This window comes from Sphaerodactylus townsendi, linkage group LG03 (genome assembly GCF_021028975.2).
Source record: "Sphaerodactylus townsendi isolate TG3544 linkage group LG03, MPM_Stown_v2.3, whole genome shotgun sequence".
NCBI lineage: Eukaryota > Metazoa > Chordata > Lepidosauria > Squamata > Sphaerodactylidae > Sphaerodactylus > Sphaerodactylus townsendi.
The window spans coordinates 158,843,297-158,865,789 of record NC_059427.1 but is presented as its reverse complement, the minus strand read 5'-3'; positions in this window follow the sequence as shown (position 1 = coordinate 158,865,789).

Below are 22,493 nucleotides of genomic sequence, written 5' to 3'. Positions count from 1 at the left end.
AAGAAGTTTCCATGAATTGTTTTCCTGTTCTCACGCTCTCAGCTCGTTCGCCATATCAGCATATTTTCAGCTCCCCAGCCAAAGAAGAATGTATTCTCAATATGATACAGTCACCCTGCTGGATGAATACTCATTCTGACACCTCCCAGAGGTTGTCCTAACTTCTCCCTAAGTTTGTCCTGATACCCCAGAGGTGGATTTTTACCCTATAAAGATCCTACCCCACAAAAGGCCATTTGTCCAGTGCCTTTGACACCTTTCTGACTTAGGAGCCAGTGTGGTGTACTGCTTAAGAGCAGGTGCACTCTAATCTGGAGAACAAGGTTTGATTCCCCACTCTTAGGCCCCTTACGCACACGCAAAATAATGTGTTTTCAAACCACTTTCACAACTGTTTTCAAGTGGATTTTGCCATTCCGCACAGCTTCAAAGAGCACAGTTTGAAAATGCATTATTCTGCATGTGCGGAATGAGCCATACATTTGAGCTGTGGAGGCTTATCTGGTGAATCAGATTAGTTTGTGCACTCCAACACATGCTAGCTGGGTGACCTTGGGCTAGTCATAGTTCTTTGGAGCTCTCTCAGCCCCACCCATCACCTCATAGGGTGTTTGTTGTGGGGTGGGCGGTAAGGGAAAGGAGATTAACAGCCCATTTGAGTCTCCTGGGAGGAGAGAAAGGGGGGATATAAATCCAAAATCATCCTCCTCCTCCTCCTCCTCCTCCCCTCCTCCTCCTCCTCCTCTTCTTCTTCTTCTTCTTCTTCATCATCATCATCATTAAAATCATCATCATCATCATCATCATCATCATCATCATCATCATCATCACTGTGTCCAATGCATTGCCCCTTGGAACCAAATGCCAGTCATTTGGCTCTGAGCCCTGGATCTTCTTCTCATGTCGTGATCAGGTCGTATTACCCATATACCCCAATACCCCTTTCTATTCCAAATCTATTTTCCAACTTATCTATATCTTAGGAACTCTGCGTGTGCAGGTTTGCTGCATTGAACCGATTGTAAACCCCTTACCCCTACAATAAAGACTGTCAAAATTTGCATTATATCCTTCTCTGCGGATTTTCTTCCAAGAACGGATCTTTGTATACACTGGTACTAAAAGATTCCTTAACAACTTCATGAGTAAGAGGAAAATTCTGTAAAAAGTTCTTCTGTTCTTCTTTGGGAGGCTGATTATATAAGCTGCAGGCTAGCATAAAGGGCTTAGTGAATTTCAAGTCAATTAAAATGCCTATTTACCATTGTTTTCTCCTCTTCAGCCACAAAGCAGGATAACCTTAAATAGGTTTTTTAGCAGGTGTGTGTGTGTGTGTGTGTGTGTGTGTGTGTGTGTGTGTGTGTGTGTGTGTGTGTAACCCCCATGCTCAGAATGGGTTGACCCAGAAAGGGGTGGAGACTCAAAGCAGCAAAAGGCTGCAGAGCTCATGTAGTTTGGAGGAGACAAGGCTACCAGACTCGGACCTTGGTTTGTATAAGCCCTTAACACCTTGTTAAGAGTTTTTTGTGGTTGTAATGGGTGAGAGTTCTCCTGGAAACCTTTATCATGTTGAATCCTGTTCCTCAAGCCCTTTGAGTCTTCAGGAGCCAACCCACTTGCAAAGAAGAATTGGACTTGGCAGTATCAGTAGACTGTAAATATAAGGACTTGAAAATGCAACCTGAACAGGACCTTGAAGTGTGATGTTAAATGTTGATGTTATATGTTAAGAAAGTAAACCATTTTGTTTTTAAAATTTGTTGTTGCAAACTCATTCCAAGTTCTGCCCCACAGAACCCACAAGCTGAGGTTACATGTGCGCATGTGCATACACACTATTTGGTTATTATTGTAAAATGTGGCCAATGAAATTAGATCACTATGATAAAACTGGCTTTAGAATGAACTCTATGGGTTCCTTGTCAGAGGAGCAGATGTATTTTGTTTTAGATTCTACCTGCTTGCAGGCTAATCAAACTCCCTCTGCCAAAGGCTGGATTTATTGGATATTGTGGGCTGTCACTTTGGGACATTATCCAAGTAAACCAGGTTGAGTTTCACCAGATATCTGCAAATAAACCTTTCGCAATGTTAATAAGCAGTCTGCTCTAAGCTAATATTCCCCACTATATTGAGAGACTGTGTCTCCACCTTGGGTGAACAGTACCCCCAAATCTCCAGGAATTTCCCATGTCGGAGTTGGCAACACGAGCTCAGACTGTGAGCCAGGAGCCCTTTGGCTCATTCGCAAGGACCTGGGCCTCTTGTCCTGCCCAAGCAAAGTACCTGCAACCAGAGGAGAAAACAGATTCACTGCCAATGGGGGTTCAGCTGCTGCTAGCTAGCTAGCAGGATCTTTCTAAGTTCAGACTCTCTAATGTCCTTCTGGAGCAGGGGTCTGCAACCTGCGGCTCTCCAGATATTCATGAACTACAAATCCCATCAGCCCCATGGGATTTGTAGTCCATGAACATCTGGAGAGCCGCAGGTTGCAGACCCCTGGAGCATGATCAAAGTGATAGATCAGCAGAGTGCTCAAAGCACTGGGCCGAGCAGAATTACCAGGTATGTGCAGTTGAGAAAACAAATTTACAGTCAGAGGCCCTTTCCGCATGGGCCAATAAACACAGGTTAAGAGTAGGATAAAACCTAGTTGGGGTGGGGGGGACTTTGCACGAATCCCACTACTAATGCAAGTCCGCTCCACGTTTCCCCCCACAACCGGTTTTTTCAAGAATTGAACTATCAGTGAGTCTTTTGTTTTAACACGCCTCACCTCCACGGCTGAGCAAACGGCCAGACAGGAGGCGCATTATGTGGCTGCATTCTCCTTTTTTTGTTTATTTATTTTATTTTATTTATTTATTAAATTTATAGGCCGCCTCATCCCCGAAGGGCTCGAGGCGGCTCACAACATGGCTGTATCCAACAGCAATTTAATACAACATAAAAACTGAATCCATTAAAACACAAGAAGAAGAAGAAGAAGAAGAAGAAGAAGAAGAAGAAGAAGAAGAAGAAGAAGAAGAAGAAGAAGAAGAAGAAGAAGAAGAAGAAGAAAAGGAGGAGGAGGAGGAGGAGTTTGGATTTATATCCCCCCTTTCTCTCTTGCAGGAGACTCAAAGGGGCTTACAATCTCCTTGCCCTTCCCCCCTCACAACAAACACCCTGTGAGGTAGGTGGGGCTGAGAGAGCTCCGAGAAGCTGTGACTAGCCCAAGGTCACCCAGCTGGCGTGTGTGGGAGTGCACAGGCTAACTTAAATTCCCCTGATAAGCCTCCATGTTCTGTAAGTGGGTGAGTTGGGGAATCAAAACCTCGTGTTCCTCCAGATTAGATACATGAGCTCTTAACCTCCTACGCCACTGCTGCTCCGCTTAGGCAATAAGCGGACTCCGGACTGTTGATCAGTAGTGTTTATCGAAAGACAGCAAGGTACCCAGCTTGAGAAATCCAGTGCTGCCAGATGTGGTGTTTACTAGCGTTTTATCCCCAAAGGTATCCCCAAAGCATCCCCTCTCCCGAGAGCTACACCCCCCCTGGAATGTTTGCCCCCACAGGGCAACCGGCACATCCTATTTTCTCCAGGGTCATCCTATTTGTCTACATTTGTGTGAAGCCATATAGATCAAGGAAGAGAAAGTACATTTACATATGACAGGTTGATTCCATTCATCTTGTAAGAGTTACACTGAAGTGAGAATACATTTCTATCAGCCAGATGCCAATCCCTGAGAAAAACCTCAGGTCAAACAGCAAACAGAAACACCATCCTGTCTACAAGGATGTCCTCAAAGAGACAAGGAATCTATACACAACCAGCTGGTGGTAAGTAAACTTCACACACCATTACGAAGCTGGCAGTGTGCTGCGACTCAGTTTCCGGAGGGAGCGGGGAGAATGACTCAAAGGCCAGTAACTGAATCTTGAAATTGTACCCCATGCTACATGCACACTCACACAACTGCAGCTTTCAGCACATGAACTGAGCGGCAAAGGGGGAAACAGAACACAATTCCCTCTTCCCTGTTGGTGCGTACGCGCCTCCTCATCCTTACTCACAATCTTTGTCCTCATCCAGCTTTCTCTCTGACCAGGTGCTTGGACTTGGAACTTGAGTACTAGATGAGAGGGATGGCTGGTCGGTCGCCACATCTCAAAAAGGATATCGAAGAGATAGAAAAAGTGCAGAGAAGGGCAACGAGGATGATTGAGGGACTGGAGCACCTTCCTTATGAGGAGAGGCTGCAGCGTTTGGGACTCTTTAGTTTGGAGAGAAGACGTCTGAGGGGGGATATGATTGAAGTCTATAAAATTATGCATGGGGTAGAAAATGTTGACAGAGAGAAATGTTTCTCTCTTTCTCACAATACTAGAACCAGGGGGCATTCATTGAAAATGCTGGGGGGAAGAATTAGGACTAATAAAAGGAAACACTTCTTCACGCAATGTGTGATTGGTGTTTTAATATGCTGCTACAGTGAGGTAAAAGATGGCCACTCAACCTGGATAGCTTCTTAAAAGGGGCTTTAGCTGGTAGATTTGGTGGAGGAGAAGTCGATTTATGGCTACCAATCTTGATCCTCCTTGATCTCAGATTGCAAATGCCTTAAAAGTCCAGGTGCTTGGGAGCAGCAGCAGCAGCAGCAGCAGCAGCAGCAGCAGCAGCAGAAGGCCATTGCTTTCACATCCTGCATGTGAGCTCCCAAAGGCTCCCAAAGGCAAAGAGGTGGGCCACTGTGAGTAGCAGAGAGCTGGACTAGATGGACTCTGGTCTGATCCAGCTGGCTTGTTCTTATGTTCTTATGTTCTTAATATAGTTGATACACATCAGCCTCTCATGTACTATATGCGCACTAGAATATTTGGCATCTCTTGTGATTCTTCCTATAAGTTCTTGCAGGGGTAAGATGGCTGTACCATTTAGTTGTTTCTGTTAATGCAAGGCAGGTCAGCTGTTAATAGGTTAATTGGGGGGAGGGTCTCCTTCCTTTTCTGGTCATAATGGTGTAGCTTTGTACCCTCCTCCTCCTCCCTTTGTACTTTTTATCCTTATGCTGCGTTACTGATGTTGTCTTGCTGTTTGATTATTATGTAAGCTAGATTGTGCATTTTGTCCGTGACTATTTTTGCCTTCCTCTTTTGCAAATACATTTTCGGAGCCTAACTTTTTATAACTGGAATCCTAATAAAGGATCATTCCTTTTTTAAAAATAACTCTGTTGCATTTTACTCTGCAGTTAATAACTCTGTTGCATTTTACTGGGTAATTTCAGTTCTTCTATCATTCTGTGTGCACGCCCTCAGCACAACCTCACAGGGGTGTGCGCCTGGTGTGTCACACCCCCCCCCCTGTCCCCTTGGAGCTTTGCCTCTGATGGAATGTGCTTCTAACAAGCACAAACCTTCAAAACCATTTGCTTAAAATTCTGTTTTAATGCACTTCAACCCTCATAAACAGCAGAAGACAAACAAATTTTAGTTTGGAGAGGCGACGGCTGAGGGGGGATATGATTGAAGTCTATACAATTATGCATGGGGTAGAAAATGTTGACAGAGAGAACTTTTTTTCTCTTTCTCACAATACTAGAACCAGGGGACATTCATTGAAAATGCTGGGGGGAAGAATTAGGACTAATAAAAGGAAACACTTCTTCACGCAACGTGTGATTGATGTTTGGAATATGCTGTCACAGGAGGTGGTGATGGCCACTCACCTGGATAGCTTTAAAAAGGGCTTGGACAGATTTATGGAGAAGTCGATTTATGGCTACCAATCTTGATCCTCTTTGATCTCAGATTGCAAATGCCTTAGCAGACCAGGTGCTCGGGAGCAACAGCCGCAGAAGGCCATTGCTTTCACCTCCTGCATGTGAGCTCCCAAAGGCACCTGGTGGGCCACTGCGAGTAGCAGAGTGCTGGACTAGATGGACTCTGGTCTGATCCAGCTGGCTTGTTCTTATGTTCTTATGTTCTTAAATGAAATCATAGCCCTTACTAGGCAATGCATCAAGCATGGCAGTAATAATGTAAACATAGGGTACCACAATGCAACATAAGTTTTTTCGCCCAACTACATTCTTGCTCTGCTTTTCAACCAAAACATTGATTTTCGCAATTAAAAATAAAAGTACTGGTTGAAATGTAATCATAGTGAGGTTGTTAACTTCTCATCGTTCTGTTAACTTAGCTGTTAACTTCTCATCGTTCTGGCCCAGGTTAGTCATCAGTCAAGGTGTTAATATTTCAGCCCTTCCCTAGTTCCTGCCATGAAACTTGGGGTGGGGGGAGGGGGAGGGGAGCAAGTGGCAACATGGGAACATTTGACTTTTTTTCTTTTGCTTTAGGCACCCGGTAACTTCCTCATCCTTTGGCCGGCACTTGCCTTATCCCTGGGGTGGAGGAACAAAACAGCGTGTCACACACTGAAGACGGAGGATCAATATATTCAATAAATGTATTTATGTATATTTTATAATTGTCCAGTTACTGAATCCAATGATTGTACATCCAGTTTTTTCAACAAAAAAGTTCATTTTTGAGATATATAATCCATATCTTCAATATCTACTGAGCAAAAATAGTTCATTTTTTCAGTATCTTTAGGATAATTATATTCCATATAGAAAAATACTTATAAACGCGCGAGTCATTTGGGAAGTACTTTCTATATGGAATATAATTATCCTTGGATTCAGTATGTAATTATCATTGGATTCAGTAACTGGACAATTATAAAATATACATAAATACATTTATTGAATATATTGATCCTCCGTCTTCATATACGTCTTCAGATTGTTCCTCTGTCATATACGTTGCACACAATTTGGCTTGTTTTCACATTATCCCTGGGGTGATCTTGGAGACTCTGCTCAGCCTGGGAACGCTGCTAGTGATTTCACCTCGCTGGGATCCCGAGGGTGGGGACCGGAGGGAGGTACAAGGGGAAAGATATTATACAAAGAATGCTGTAGTGGAATTTAGTTCCAACCAAGCCTGCTTGGTGCTGTTCGTGGTATCCTGATAATAAACCAATTTCTAAACTCAAGAGCCTGGTTATTGCAGGGCTAGACAGTATCTTAATCATGCTTGAATCTGTAAGCTGAAAAGTGTAAAAGTCTGCGGTGCTATTGTCTGGAACTCCTAAAAATAAGAAAAAGGTCCAGAGCAATGGTTCTCAACCTTCCTAATGCCACGTCCCTTTAATACAGTTCCTCATGACCCCCGACCCTAACGTTTATCCATTTTACAGATGGAGAACACTGATGCAGAGAGTCTTAGGCGACCCCTGTGAAAGGGCCGTTCGACCCCCAAAGGGGTCCCGACCCCCAGGTTGAGAACTGCTGGTCCAGAGGATGAAACAGTGTTAGATTCTGAAGTGCCGCCAGTTTTTCACATCACTTTGAGATGTTGATTGCTGTCGCGCCAAATCATTGTTTTATTCTGATGCCTGAGCTACAACACTATCTGACAGATCTAAGGTTTTGTATGTTTGGTCTCTGTTGACAGACTGTTTATTGAACATTGTGAGCGCTGTTTTGTGAGGGCCAGTGTACATTTTAGGGCGGAGGATCTGCAGCCAGGGTTCTTTGTGATGCATCTCGCGCTGTCGAATTGTGCTGCTTTATATCCTGTAGTCCGCCTCTCAAAGGGAATGATGAACTACAACGACATGAAAATAATAATAAAGGGGTATTGAGCATCAAGGAGCCACGTGGCGTAGTGGTTAAGTGCTTGCACTGCCACTCACACGGTCAGGAGTTCAAGCCCCCTGTGGGTCAGATATCCTGGCAGCTGGTTCATGGTCAACTCAGCCAACCATCCATTGCTTTGTTGTACCTCCTAGCTCAGTGGTGGCGAACCTATGGCACGGGTGCCAGAAGTGGCACTCAGAGCCCTCTCTGTGGGCACGCACAAACAGAGTTCATCATGTGGGAGGGGGAATCGCCCCCCCCCCCCACATCTAGGCTGGCCTGAGTCGCTGGGCTCGATTATTAGCATTAAACCTAAGACCTAGTTTTGGGGAAGCAGTATAGGTAACCCTGTTAAGCGCTGTTAAACCCCACTGATTTTCATGCAAAGAACTAAAGCACGATCCTTTACCTGGGAGTAAGCTCGGTTGCTGGCAATGTGGCTTGCTTCTGAGTAAACCTGAGTAAACGGGTCGTGATTCAGCCGTTCAAAGAGTTGCATGGTTGCTTCAAAGCAAAGCCAACAACTACCACCAAGCTTACTCCCGAGTAACACATGCCTCAGAGCCAACCATTTTTTCTAAACTAAAACCTCAATATTCAGTTTAAATTGCTGTGTTGGCACTTTGCGATAAATAAGTGGGTTTTGGGTTGCAGTTTGGGCACTCCGTCTCAAAAAGGTTCGCCATCACTGTCCTAGCTCATAGCTAGGGAGTAAAGAATAGCCAGGGAAAGCAATGGCAAACTACCCCACAAAAACGGCTTGCCTATAAAATCACTGCTCGCAGTGGTACCCCAGGGTCGGACACGACTGAAGGGGAAACTTTACCTTTATTGAGCATCAAAGCACGAACTCTGAGATGCCAGATCTGCAACAGACTGTTAAGTAATATATGTGTGTGTATTATGGGATGAGGGAGGGAATTCACAGTGCTAACAGAATCCTACAGAACTCGGCAATGCAAGAATTACATTAAGACGTTCTAAATCCACGTTCATTTATTTAGAAAATAATTCTGCTGCCTCTTCTGGGAACCGGCCCAAGGCATCTCACGATATGAAATATAAGCATGAAATATAATACATTAAAAATATAATATGTTATAATACATATAATATAATACATTAGAAGTTATGAAAACATAGCATTAAATAAAACAGCAGCAGTATAAATACATTCGGCATCTTAACATGAATTTAACAGTCTTCGGCCTAAAAGCATGCTATAAAAACAAAGTCCATTGTGTCTGCATAAGAAAAATCTGGGCCTGTTTCACAGTCATCAAAGGATTTTCTCAGAAGGAAATCCAGCTGATTTTCAATAGCCGCCCTTAGGCTGGTAACCCTAAATACAAATCTTCATTATGAAGAACCCGGAAACCCCAACTGCCCCCTTGCAGAACTGAACAAACAGGAGCATTATAAAGTGAATTCCGCCCCCCTCCCCACTTCCCTGTGTATGGTCTCACATCCACAAACTGAAATGTGTTAGGTGTTATCATGTAGTAGCTACTCCTTGAGTGGTCAGTTTGCTAGAGTCAAGAGGTTTCAGCTGCCAACTGAAAGTCGGTGAGGGAAAGACACACATTGAGGTCTGGACTGATAATGGGCTGAGGGAAGGAGAGAAACTCATTTTAATGGAAAGTTTGAGCCACTCTGGGGGCATATTAGTACACGGTGGCAAACTTTGGGAGTTGGGGCCTCCATGAAGGACATGTGTGCACCTTCTGAGACAGAACGAACCGTGGTGGCGAACCTTTGGCACTCCAGATGTTATGGACTACAATTCCCACCCACCCCCCCCCCCCCCCACCCCCCCCCCCCCCCACCCCCCCCCCCCCCCACCCCCCCCCCCCCCCACCCCCCCCCCCCCCCACCCCCCCCCCCCCCCACCCCCCCCCCCCCCCACCCCCCCCCCCCCCCACCCCCCCCCCCCCCCACCCCCCCCCCCCCCCACCCCCCCCCCCCCCCACCCCCCCCCCCCCCCACCCCCCCCCCCCCCCACCCCCCCCCCCCCCCACCCCCCCCCCCCCCCACCCCCCCCCCCCCCCACCCCCCCCCCCCCCCACCCCCCCCCCCCCCCACCCCCCCCCCCCCCCACCCCCCCCCCCCCCCACCCCCCCCCCCCCCCACCCCCCCCCCCCCCCACCCCCCCCCCCCCCCACCCCCCCCCCCCCCCACCCCCCCCCCCCCCCACCCCCCCCCCCCCCCACCCCCCCCCCCCCCCACCCCCCCCCCCCCCCACCCCCCCCCCCCCCCACCCCCCCCCCCCCCCACCCCCCCCCCCCCCCACCCCCCCCCCCCCCCACCCCCCCCCCCCCCCACCCCCCCCCCCCCCCACCCCCCCCCCCCCCCACCCCCCCCCCCCCCCACCCCCCCCCCCCCCCACCCCCCCCCCCCCCCACCCCCCCCCCCCCCCACCCCCCCCCCCCCCCACCCCCCCCCCCCCCCACCCCCCCCCCCCCCCACCCCCCCCCCCCCCCACCCCCCCCCCCCCCCACCCCCCCCCCCCCCCACCCCCCCCCCCCCCCACCCCCCCCCCCCCCCACCCCCCCCCCCCCCCACCCCCCCCCCCCCCCACCCCCCCCCCCCCCCACCCCCCCCCCCCCCCACCCCCCCCCCCCCCCACCCCCCCCCCCCCCCACCCCCCCCCCCCCCCACCCCCCCCCCCCCCCACCCCCCCCCCCCCCCACCCCCCCCCCCCCCCACCCCCCCCCCCCCCCACCCCCCCCCCCCCCCACCCCCCCCCCCCCCCACCCCCCCCCCCCCCCACCCCCCCCCCCCCCCACCCCCCCCCCCCCCCACCCCCCCCCCCCCCCACCCCCCCCCCCCCCCACCCCCCCCCCCCCCCACCCCCCCCCCCCCCCACCCCCCCCCCCCCCCACCCCCCCCCCCCCCCACCCCCCCCCCCCCCCACCCCCCCCCCCCCCCACCCCCCCCCCCCCCCACCCCCCCCCCCCCCCACCCCCCCCCCCCCCCACCCCCCCCCCCCCCCACCCCCCCCCCCCCCCACCCCCCCCCCCCCCCACCCCCCCCCCCCCCCACCCCCCCCCCCCCCCACCCCCCCCCCCCCCCACCCCCCCCCCCCCCCACCCCCCCCCCCCCCCACCCCCCCCCCCCCCCACCCCCCCCCCCCCCCACCCCCCCCCCCCCCCACCCCCCCCCCCCCCCACCCCCCCCCCCCCCCACCCCCCCCCCCCCCCACCCCCCCCCCCCCCCACCCCCCCCCCCCCCCACCCCCCCCCCCCCCCACCCCCCCCCCCCCCCACCCCCCCCCCCCCCCACCCCCCCCCCCCCCCACCCCCCCCCCCCCCCACCCCCCCCCCCCCCCACCCCCCCCCCCCCCCACCCCCCCCCCCCCCCACCCCCCCCCCCCCCCACCCCCCCCCCCCCCCACCCCCCCCCCCCCCCACCCCCCCCCCCCCCCACCCCCCCCCCCCCCCACCCCCCCCCCCCCCCACCCCCCCCCCCCCCCACCCCCCCCCCCCCCCACCCCCCCCCCCCCCCACCCCCCCCCCCCCCCACCCCCCCCCCCCCCCACCCCCCCCCCCCCCCACCCCCCCCCCCCCCCACCCCCCCCCCCCCCCACCCCCCCCCCCCCCCACCCCCCCCCCCCCCCACCCCCCCCCCCCCCCACCCCCCCCCCCCCCCACCCCCCCCCCCCCCCACCCCCCCCCCCCCCCACCCCCCCCCCCCCCCACCCCCCCCCCCCCCCACCCCCCCCCCCCCCCACCCCCCCCCCCCCCCACCCCCCCCCCCCCCCACCCCCCCCCCCCCCCACCCCCCCCCCCCCCCACCCCCCCCCCCCCCCACCCCCCCCCCCCCCCACCCCCCCCCCCCCCCACCCCCCCCCCCCCCCACCCCCCCCCCCCCCCACCCCCCCCCCCCCCCACCCCCCCCCCCCCCCACCCCCCCCCCCCCCCACCCCCCCCCCCCCCCACCCCCCCCCCCCCCCACCCCCCCCCCCCCCCACCCCCCCCCCCCCCCACCCCCCCCCCCCCCCACCCCCCCCCCCCCCCACCCCCCCCCCCCCCCACCCCCCCCCCCCCCCACCCCCCCCCCCCCCCACCCCCCCCCCCCCCCACCCCCCCCCCCCCCCACCCCCCCCCCCCCCCACCCCCCCCCCCCCCCACCCCCCCCCCCCCCCACCCCCCCCCCCCCCCACCCCCCCCCCCCCCCACCCCCCCCCCCCCCCACCCCCCCCCCCCCCCACCCCCCCCCCCCCCCACCCCCCCCCCCCCCCACCCCCCCCCCCCCCCACCCCCCCCCCCCCCCACCCCCCCCCCCCCCCACCCCCCCCCCCCCCCACCCCCCCCCCCCCCCACCCCCCCCCCCCCCCACCCCCCCCCCCCCCCACCCCCCCCCCCCCCCACCCCCCCCCCCCCCCACCCCCCCCCCCCCCCACCCCCCCCCCCCCCCACCCCCCCCCCCCCCCACCCCCCCCCCCCCCCACCCCCCCCCCCCCCCACCCCCCCCCCCCCCCACCCCCCCCCCCCCCCACCCCCCCCCCCCCCCACCCCCCCCCCCCCCCACCCCCCCCCCCCCCCACCCCCCCCCCCCCCCACCCCCCCCCCCCCCCACCCCCCCCCCCCCCCACCCCCCCCCCCCCCCACCCCCCCCCCCCCCCACCCCCCCCCCCCCCCACCCCCCCCCCCCCCCACCCCCCCCCCCCCCCACCCCCCCCCCCCCCCACCCCCCCCCCCCCCCACCCCCCCCCCCCCCCACCCCCCCCCCCCCCCACCCCCCCCCCCCCCCACCCCCCCCCCCCCCCACCCCCCCCCCCCCCCACCCCCCCCCCCCCCCACCCCCCCCCCCCCCCACCCCCCCCCCCCCCCACCCCCCCCCCCCCCCACCCCCCCCCCCCCCCACCCCCCCCCCCCCCCACCCCCCCCCCCCCCCACCCCCCCCCCCCCCCACCCCCCCCCCCCCCCACCCCCCCCCCCCCCCACCCCCCCCCCCCCCCACCCCCCCCCCCCCCCACCCCCCCCCCCCCCCACCCCCCCCCCCCCCCACCCCCCCCCCCCCCCACCCCCCCCCCCCCCCACCCCCCCCCCCCCCCACCCCCCCCCCCCCCCACCCCCCCCCCCCCCCACCCCCCCCCCCCCCCACCCCCCCCCCCCCCCACCCCCCCCCCCCCCCACCCCCCCCCCCCCCCACCCCCCCCCCCCCCCACCCCCCCCCCCCCCCACCCCCCCCCCCCCCCACCCCCCCCCCCCCCCACCCCCCCCCCCCCCCACCCCCCCCCCCCCCCACCCCCCCCCCCCCCCACCCCCCCCCCCCCCCACCCCCCCCCCCCCCCACCCCCCCCCCCCCCCACCCCCCCCCCCCCCCACCCCCCCCCCCCCCCACCCCCCCCCCCCCCCACCCCCCCCCCCCCCCACCCCCCCCCCCCCCCACCCCCCCCCCCCCCCACCCCCCCCCCCCCCCACCCCCCCCCCCCCCCACCCCCCCCCCCCCCCACCCCCCCCCCCCCCCACCCCCCCCCCCCCCCACCCCCCCCCCCCCCCACCCCCCCCCCCCCCCACCCCCCCCCCCCCCCACCCCCCCCCCCCCCCACCCCCCCCCCCCCCCACCCCCCCCCCCCCCCACCCCCCCCCCCCCCCACCCCCCCCCCCCCCCACCCCCCCCCCCCCCCACCCCCCCCCCCCCCCACCCCCCCCCCCCCCCACCCCCCCCCCCCCCCACCCCCCCCCCCCCCCACCCCCCCCCCCCCCCACCCCCCCCCCCCCCCACCCCCCCCCCCCCCCACCCCCCCCCCCCCCCACCCCCCCCCCCCCCCACCCCCCCCCCCCCCCACCCCCCCCCCCCCCCACCCCCCCCCCCCCCCACCCCCCCCCCCCCCCACCCCCCCCCCCCCCCACCCCCCCCCCCCCCCACCCCCCCCCCCCCCCACCCCCCCCCCCCCCCACCCCCCCCCCCCCCCACCCCCCCCCCCCCCCACCCCCCCCCCCCCCCACCCCCCCCCCCCCCCACCCCCCCCCCCCCCCACCCCCCCCCCCCCCCACCCCCCCCCCCCCCCACCCCCCCCCCCCCCCACCCCCCCCCCCCCCCACCCCCCCCCCCCCCCACCCCCCCCCCCCCCCACCCCCCCCCCCCCCCACCCCCCCCCCCCCCCACCCCCCCCCCCCCCCACCCCCCCCCCCCCCCACCCCCCCCCCCCCCCACCCCCCCCCCCCCCCACCCCCCCCCCCCCCCACCCCCCCCCCCCCCCACCCCCCCCCCCCCCCACCCCCCCCCCCCCCCACCCCCCCCCCCCCCCACCCCCCCCCCCCCCCACCCCCCCCCCCCCCCACCCCCCCCCCCCCCCACCCCCCCCCCCCCCCACCCCCCCCCCCCCCCACCCCCCCCCCCCCCCACCCCCCCCCCCCCCCACCCCCCCCCCCCCCCACCCCCCCCCCCCCCCACCCCCCCCCCCCCCCACCCCCCCCCCCCCCCACCCCCCCCCCCCCCCACCCCCCCCCCCCCCCACCCCCCCCCCCCCCCACCCCCCCCCCCCCCCACCCCCCCCCCCCCCCACCCCCCCCCCCCCCCACCCCCCCCCCCCCCCACCCCCCCCCCCCCCCACCCCCCCCCCCCCCCACCCCCCCCCCCCCCCACCCCCCCCCCCCCCCACCCCCCCCCCCCCCCACCCCCCCCCCCCCCCACCCCCCCCCCCCCCCACCCCCCCCCCCCCCCACCCCCCCCCCCCCCCACCCCCCCCCCCCCCCACCCCCCCCCCCCCCCACCCCCCCCCCCCCCCACCCCCCCCCCCCCCCACCCCCCCCCCCCCCCACCCCCCCCCCCCCCCACCCCCCCCCCCCCCCACCCCCCCCCCCCCCCACCCCCCCCCCCCCCCACCCCCCCCCCCCCCCACCCCCCCCCCCCCCCACCCCCCCCCCCCCCCACCCCCCCCCCCCCCCACCCCCCCCCCCCCCCACCCCCCCCCCCCCCCACCCCCCCCCCCCCCCACCCCCCCCCCCCCCCACCCCCCCCCCCCCCCACCCCCCCCCCCCCCCACCCCCCCCCCCCCCCACCCCCCCCCCCCCCCACCCCCCCCCCCCCCCACCCCCCCCCCCCCCCACCCCCCCCCCCCCCCACCCCCCCCCCCCCCCACCCCCCCCCCCCCCCACCCCCCCCCCCCCCCACCCCCCCCCCCCCCCACCCCCCCCCCCCCCCACCCCCCCCCCCCCCCACCCCCCCCCCCCCCCACCCCCCCCCCCCCCCACCCCCCCCCCCCCCCACCCCCCCCCCCCCCCACCCCCCCCCCCCCCCACCCCCCCCCCCCCCCACCCCCCCCCCCCCCCACCCCCCCCCCCCCCCACCCCCCCCCCCCCCCACCCCCCCCCCCCCCCACCCCCCCCCCCCCCCACCCCCCCCCCCCCCCACCCCCCCCCCCCCCCACCCCCCCCCCCCCCCACCCCCCCCCCCCCCCACCCCCCCCCCCCCCCACCCCCCCCCCCCCCCACCCCCCCCCCCCCCCACCCCCCCCCCCCCCCACCCCCCCCCCCCCCCACCCCCCCCCCCCCCCACCCCCCCCCCCCCCCACCCCCCCCCCCCCCCACCCCCCCCCCCCCCCACCCCCCCCCCCCCCCACCCCCCCCCCCCCCCACCCCCCCCCCCCCCCACCCCCCCCCCCCCCCACCCCCCCCCCCCCCCACCCCCCCCCCCCCCCACCCCCCCCCCCCCCCACCCCCCCCCCCCCCCACCCCCCCCCCCCCCCACCCCCCCCCCCCCCCACCCCCCCCCCCCCCCACCCCCCCCCCCCCCCACCCCCCCCCCCCCCCACCCCCCCCCCCCCCCACCCCCCCCCCCCCCCACCCCCCCCCCCCCCCACCCCCCCCCCCCCCCACCCCCCCCCCCCCCCACCCCCCCCCCCCCCCACCCCCCCCCCCCCCCACCCCCCCCCCCCCCCACCCCCCCCCCCCCCCACCCCCCCCCCCCCCCACCCCCCCCCCCCCCCACCCCCCCCCCCCCCCACCCCCCCCCCCCCCCACCCCCCCCCCCCCCCACCCCCCCCCCCCCCCACCCCCCCCCCCCCCCACCCCCCCCCCCCCCCACCCCCCCCCCCCCCCACCCCCCCCCCCCCCCACCCCCCCCCCCCCCCACCCCCCCCCCCCCCCACCCCCCCCCCCCCCCACCCCCCCCCCCCCCCACCCCCCCCCCCCCCCACCCCCCCCCCCCCCCACCCCCCCCCCCCCCCACCCCCCCCCCCCCCCACCCCCCCCCCCCCCCACCCCCCCCCCCCCCCACCCCCCCCCCCCCCCACCCCCCCCCCCCCCCACCCCCCCCCCCCCCCACCCCCCCCCCCCCCCACCCCCCCCCCCCCCCACCCCCCCCCCCCCCCACCCCCCCCCCCCCCCACCCCCCCCCCCCCCCACCCCCCCCCCCCCCCACCCCCCCCCCCCCCCACCCCCCCCCCCCCCCACCCCCCCCCCCCCCCACCCCCCCCCCCCCCCACCCCCCCCCCCCCCCACCCCCCCCCCCCCCCACCCCCCCCCCCCCCCACCCCCCCCCCCCCCCACCCCCCCCCCCCCCCACCCCCCCCCCCCCCCACCCCCCCCCCCCCCCACCCCCCCCCCCCCCCACCCCCCCCCCCCCCCACCCCCCCCCCCCCCCACCCCCCCCCCCCCCCACCCCCCCCCCCCCCCACCCCCCCCCCCCCCCACCCCCCCCCCCCCCCACCCCCCCCCCCCCCCACCCCCCCCCCCCCCCACCCCCCCCCCCCCCCACCCCCCCCCCCCCCCACCCCCCCCCCCCCCCACCCCCCCCCCCCCCCACCCCCCCCCCCCCCCACCCCCCCCCCCCCCCACCCCCCCCCCCCCCCACCCCCCCCCCCCCCCACCCCCCCCCCCCCCCACCCCCCCCCCCCCCCACCCCCCCCCCCCCCCACCCCCCCCCCCCCCCACCCCCCCCCCCCCCCACCCCCCCCCCCCCCCACCCCCCCCCCCCCCCACCCCCCCCCCCCCCCACCCCCCCCCCCCCCCACCCCCCCCCCCCCCCACCCCCCCCCCCCCCCACCCCCCCCCCCCCCCACCCCCCCCCCCCCCCACCCCCCCCCCCCCCCACCCCCCCCCCCCCCCACCCCCCCCCCCCCCCACCCCCCCCCCCCCCCACCCCCCCCCCCCCCCACCCCCCCCCCCCCCCACCCCCCCCCCCCCCCACCCCCCCCCCCCCCCACCCCCCCCCCCCCCCACCCCCCCCCCCCCCCACCCCCCCCCCCCCCCACCCCCCCCCCCCCCCACCCCCCCCCCCCCCCACCCCCCCCCCCCCCCACCCCCCCCCCCCCCCACCCCCCCCCCCCCCCACCCCCCCCCCCCCCCACCCCCCCCCCCCCCCACCCCCCCCCCCCCCCACCCCCCCCCCCCCCCACCCCCCCCCCCCCCCACCCCCCCCCCCCCCCACCCCCCCCCCCCCCCACCCCCCCCCCCCCCCACCCCCCCCCCCCCCCACCCCCCCCCCCCCCCACCCCCCCCCCCCCCCACCCCCCCCCCCCCCCACCCCCCCCCCCCCCCACCCCCCCCCCCCCCCACCCCCCCCCCCCCCCACCCCCCCCCCCCCCCACCCCCCCCCCCCCCCACCCCCCCCCCCCCCCACCCCCCCCCCCCCCCACCCCCCCCCCCCCCCACCCCCCCCCCCCCCCACCCCCCCCCCCCCCCACCCCCCCCCCCCCCCACCCCCCCCCCCCCCCACCCCCCCCCCCCCCCACCCCCCCCCCCCCCCACCCCCCCCCCCCCCCACCCCCCCCCCCCCCCACCCCCCCCCCCCCCCACCCCCCCCCCCCCCCACCCCCCCCCCCCCCCACCCCCCCCCCCCCCCACCCCCCCCCCCCCCCACCCCCCCCCCCCCCCACCCCCCCCCCCCCCCACCCCCCCCCCCCCCCACCCCCCCCCCCCCCCACCCCCCCCCCCCCCCACCCCCCCCCCCCCCCACCCCCCCCCCCCCCCACCCCCCCCCCCCCCCACCCCCCCCCCCCCCCACCCCCCCCCCCCCCCACCCCCCCCCCCCCCCACCCCCCCCCCCCCCCACCCCCCCCCCCCCCCACCCCCCCCCCCCCCCACCCCCCCCCCCCCCCACCCCCCCCCCCCCCCACCCCCCCCCCCCCCCACCCCCCCCCCCCCCCACCCCCCCCCCCCCCCACCCCCCCCCCCCCCCACCCCCCCCCCCCCCCACCCCCCCCCCCCCCCACCCCCCCCCCCCCCCACCCCCCCCCCCCCCCACCCCCCCCCCCCCCCACCCCCCCCCCCCCCCACCCCCCCCCCCCCCCACCCCCCCCCCCCCCCACCCCCCCCCCCCCCCACCCCCCCCCCCCCCCACCCCCCCCCCCCCCCACCCCCCCCCCCCCCCACCCCCCCCCCCCCCCACCCCCCCCCCCCCCCACCCCCCCCCCCCCCCACCCCCCCCCCCCCCCACCCCCCCCCCCCCCCACCCCCCCCCCCCCCCACCCCCCCCCCCCCCCACCCCCCCCCCCCCCCACCCCCCCCCCCCCCCACCCCCCCCCCCCCCCACCCCCCCCCCCCCCCACCCCCCCCCCCCCCCACCCCCCCCCCCCCCCACCCCCCCCCCCCCCCACCCCCCCCCCCCCCCACCCCCCCCCCCCCCCACCCCCCCCCCCCCCCACCCCCCCCCCCCCCCACCCCCCCCCCCCCCCACCCCCCCCCCCCCCCACCCCCCCCCCCCCCCACCCCCCCCCCCCCCCACCCCCCCCCCCCCCCACCCCCCCCCCCCCCCACCCCCCCCCCCCCCCACCCCCCCCCCCCCCCACCCCCCCCCCCCCCCACCCCCCCCCCCCCCCACCCCCCCCCCCCCCCACCCCCCCCCCCCCCCACCCCCCCCCCCCCCCACCCCCCCCCCCCCCCACCCCCCCCCCCCCCCACCCCCCCCCCCCCCCACCCCCCCCCCCCCCCACCCCCCCCCCCCCCCACCCCCCCCCCCCCCCACCCCCCCCCCCCCCCACCCCCCCCCCCCCCCACCCCCCCCCCCCCCCACCCCCCCCCCCCCCCACCCCCCCCCCCCCCCACCCCCCCCCCCCCCCACCCCCCCCCCCCCCCACCCCCCCCCCCCCCCACCCCCCCCCCCCCCCACCCCCCCCCCCCCCCACCCCCCCCCCCCCCCACCCCCCCCCCCCCCCACCCCCCCCCCCCCCCACCCCCCCCCCCCCCCACCCCCCCCCCCCCCCACCCCCCCCCCCCCCCACCCCCCCCCCCCCCCACCCCCCCCCCCCCCCACCCCCCCCCCCCCCCACCCCCCCCCCCCCCCACCCCCCCCCCCCCCCACCCCCCCCCCCCCCCACCCCCCCCCCCCCCCACCCCCCCCCCCCCCCACCCCCCCCCCCCCCCACCCCCCCCCCCCCCCACCCCCCCCCCCCCCCACCCCCCCCCCCCCCCACCCCCCCCCCCCCCCACCCCCCCCCCCCCCCACCCCCCCCCCCCCCCACCCCCCCCCCCCCCCACCCCCCCCCCCCCCCACCCCCCCCCCCCCCCACCCCCCCCCCCCCCCACCCCCCCCCCCCCCCACCCCCCCCCCCCCCCACCCCCCCCCCCCCCCACCCCCCCCCCCCCCCACCCCCCCCCCCCCCCACCCCCCCCCCCCCCCACCCCCCCCCCCCCCCACCCCCCCCCCCCCCCACCCCCCCCCCCCCCCACCCCCCCCCCCCCCCACCCCCCCCCCCCCCCACCCCCCCCCCCCCCCACCCCCCCCCCCCCCCACCCCCCCCCCCCCCCACCCCCCCCCCCCCCCACCCCCCCCCCCCCCCACCCCCCCCCCCCCCCACCCCCCCCCCCCCCCACCCCCCCCCCCCCCCACCCCCCCCCCCCCCCACCCCCCCCCCCCCCCACCCCCCCCCCCCCCCACCCCCCCCCCCCCCCACCCCCCCCCCCCCCCACCCCCCCCCCCCCCCACCCCCCCCCCCCCCCACCCCCCCCCCCCCCCACCCCCCCCCCCCCCCACCCCCCCCCCCCCCCACCCCCCCCCCCCCCCACCCCCCCCCCCCCCCACCCCCCCCCCCCCCCACCCCCCCCCCCCCCCACCCCCCCCCCCCCCCACCCCCCCCCCCCCCCACCCCCCCCCCCCCCCACCCCCCCCCCCCCCCACCCCCCCCCCCCCCCACCCCCCCCCCCCCCCACCCCCCCCCCCCCCCACCCCCCCCCCCCCCCACCCCCCCCCCCCCCCACCCCCCCCCCCCCCCACCCCCCCCCCCCCCCACCCCCCCCCCCCCCCACCCCCCCCCCCCCCCACCCCCCCCCCCCCCCACCCCCCCCCCCCCCCACCCCCCCCCCCCCCCACCCCCCCCCCCCCCCACCCCCCCCCCCCCCCACCCCCCCCCCCCCCCACCCCCCCCCCCCCCCACCCCCCCCCCCCCCCACCCCCCCCCCCCCCCACCCCCCCCCCCCCCCACCCCCCCCCCCCCCCACCCCCCCCCCCCCCCACCCCCCCCCCCCCCCACCCCCCCCCCCCCCCACCCCCCCCCCCCCCCACCCCCCCCCCCCCCCACCCCCCCCCCCCCCCACCCCCCCCCCCCCCCACCCCCCCCCCCCCCCACCCCCCCCCCCCCCCACCCCCCCCCCCCCCCACCCCCCCCCCCCCCCACCCCCCCCCCCCCCCACCCCCCCCCCCCCCCACCCCCCCCCCCCCCCACCCCCCCCCCCCCCCACCCCCCCCCCCCCCCACCCCCCCCCCCCCCCACCCCCCCCCCCCCCCACCCCCCCCCCCCCCCACCCCCCCCCCCCCCCACCCCCCCCCCCCCCCACCCCCCCCCCCCCCCACCCCCCCCCCCCCCCACCCCCCCCCCCCCCCACCCCCCCCCCCCCCCACCCCCCCCCCCCCCCACCCCCCCCCCCCCCCACCCCCCCCCCCCCCCACCCCCCCCCCCCCCCACCCCCCCCCCCCCCCACCCCCCCCCCCCCCCACCCCCCCCCCCCCCCACCCCCCCCCCCCCCCACCCCCCCCCCCCCCCACCCCCCCCCCCCCCCACCCCCCCCCCCCCCCACCCCCCCCCCCCCCCACCCCCCCCCCCCCCCACCCCCCCCCCCCCCCACCCCCCCCCCCCCCCACCCCCCCCCCCCCCCACCCCCCCCCCCCCCCACCCCCCCCCCCCCCCACCCCCCCCCCCCCCCACCCCCCCCCCCCCCCACCCCCCCCCCCCCCCACCCCCCCCCCCCCCCACCCCCCCCCCCCCCCACCCCCCCCCCCCCCCACCCCCCCCCCCCCCCACCCCCCCCCCCCCCCACCCCCCCCCCCCCCCACCCCCCCCCCCCCCCACCCCCCCCCCCCCCCACCCCCCCCCCCCCCCACCCCCCCCCCCCCCCACCCCCCCCCCCCCCCACCCCCCCCCCCCCCCACCCCCCCCCCCCCCCACCCCCCCCCCCCCCCACCCCCCCCCCCCCCCACCCCCCCCCCCCCCCACCCCCCCCCCCCCCCACCCCCCCCCCCCCCCACCCCCCCCCCCCCCCACCCCCCCCCCCCCCCACCCCCCCCCCCCCCCACCCCCCCCCCCCCCCACCCCCCCCCCCCCCCACCCCCCCCCCCCCCCACCCCCCCCCCCCCCCACCCCCCCCCCCCCCCACCCCCCCCCCCCCCCACCCCCCCCCCCCCCCACCCCCCCCCCCCCCCACCCCCCCCCCCCCCCACCCCCCCCCCCCCCCACCCCCCCCCCCCCCCACCCCCCCCCCCCCCCACCCCCCCCCCCCCCCACCCCCCCCCCCCCCCACCCCCCCCCCCCCCCACCCCCCCCCCCCCCCACCCCCCCCCCCCCCCACCCCCCCCCCCCCCCACCCCCCCCCCCCCCCACCCCCCCCCCCCCCCACCCCCCCCCCCCCCCACCCCCCCCCCCCCCCACCCCCCCCCCCCCCCACCCCCCCCCCCCCCCACCCCCCCCCCCCCCCACCCCCCCCCCCCCCCACCCCCCCCCCCCCCCACCCCCCCCCCCCCCCACCCCCCCCCCCCCCCACCCCCCCCCCCCCCCACCCCCCCCCCCCCCCACCCCCCCCCCCCCCCACCCCCCCCCCCCCCCACCCCCCCCCCCCCCCACCCCCCCCCCCCCCCACCCCCCCCCCCCCCCACCCCCCCCCCCCCCCACCCCCCCCCCCCCCCACCCCCCCCCCCCCCCACCCCCCCCCCCCCCCACCCCCCCCCCCCCCCACCCCCCCCCCCCCCCACCCCCCCCCCCCCCCACCCCCCCCCCCCCCCACCCCCCCCCCCCCCCACCCCCCCCCCCCCCCACCCCCCCCCCCCCCCACCCCCCCCCCCCCCCACCCCCCCCCCCCCCCACCCCCCCCCCCCCCCACCCCCCCCCCCCCCCACCCCCCCCCCCCCCCACCCCCCCCCCCCCCCACCCCCCCCCCCCCCCACCCCCCCCCCCCCCCACCCCCCCCCCCCCCCACCCCCCCCCCCCCCCACCCCCCCCCCCCCCCACCCCCCCCCCCCCCCACCCCCCCCCCCCCCCACCCCCCCCCCCCCCCACCCCCCCCCCCCCCCACCCCCCCCCCCCCCCACCCCCCCCCCCCCCCACCCCCCCCCCCCCCCACCCCCCCCCCCCCCCACCCCCCCCCCCCCCCACCCCCCCCCCCCCCCACCCCCCCCCCCCCCCACCCCCCCCCCCCCCCACCCCCCCCCCCCCCCACCCCCCCCCCCCCCCACCCCCCCCCCCCCCCACCCCCCCCCCCCCCCACCCCCCCCCCCCCCCACCCCCCCCCCCCCCCACCCCCCCCCCCCCCCACCCCCCCCCCCCCCCACCCCCCCCCCCCCCCACCCCCCCCCCCCCCCACCCCCCCCCCCCCCCACCCCCCCCCCCCCCCACCCCCCCCCCCCCCCACCCCCCCCCCCC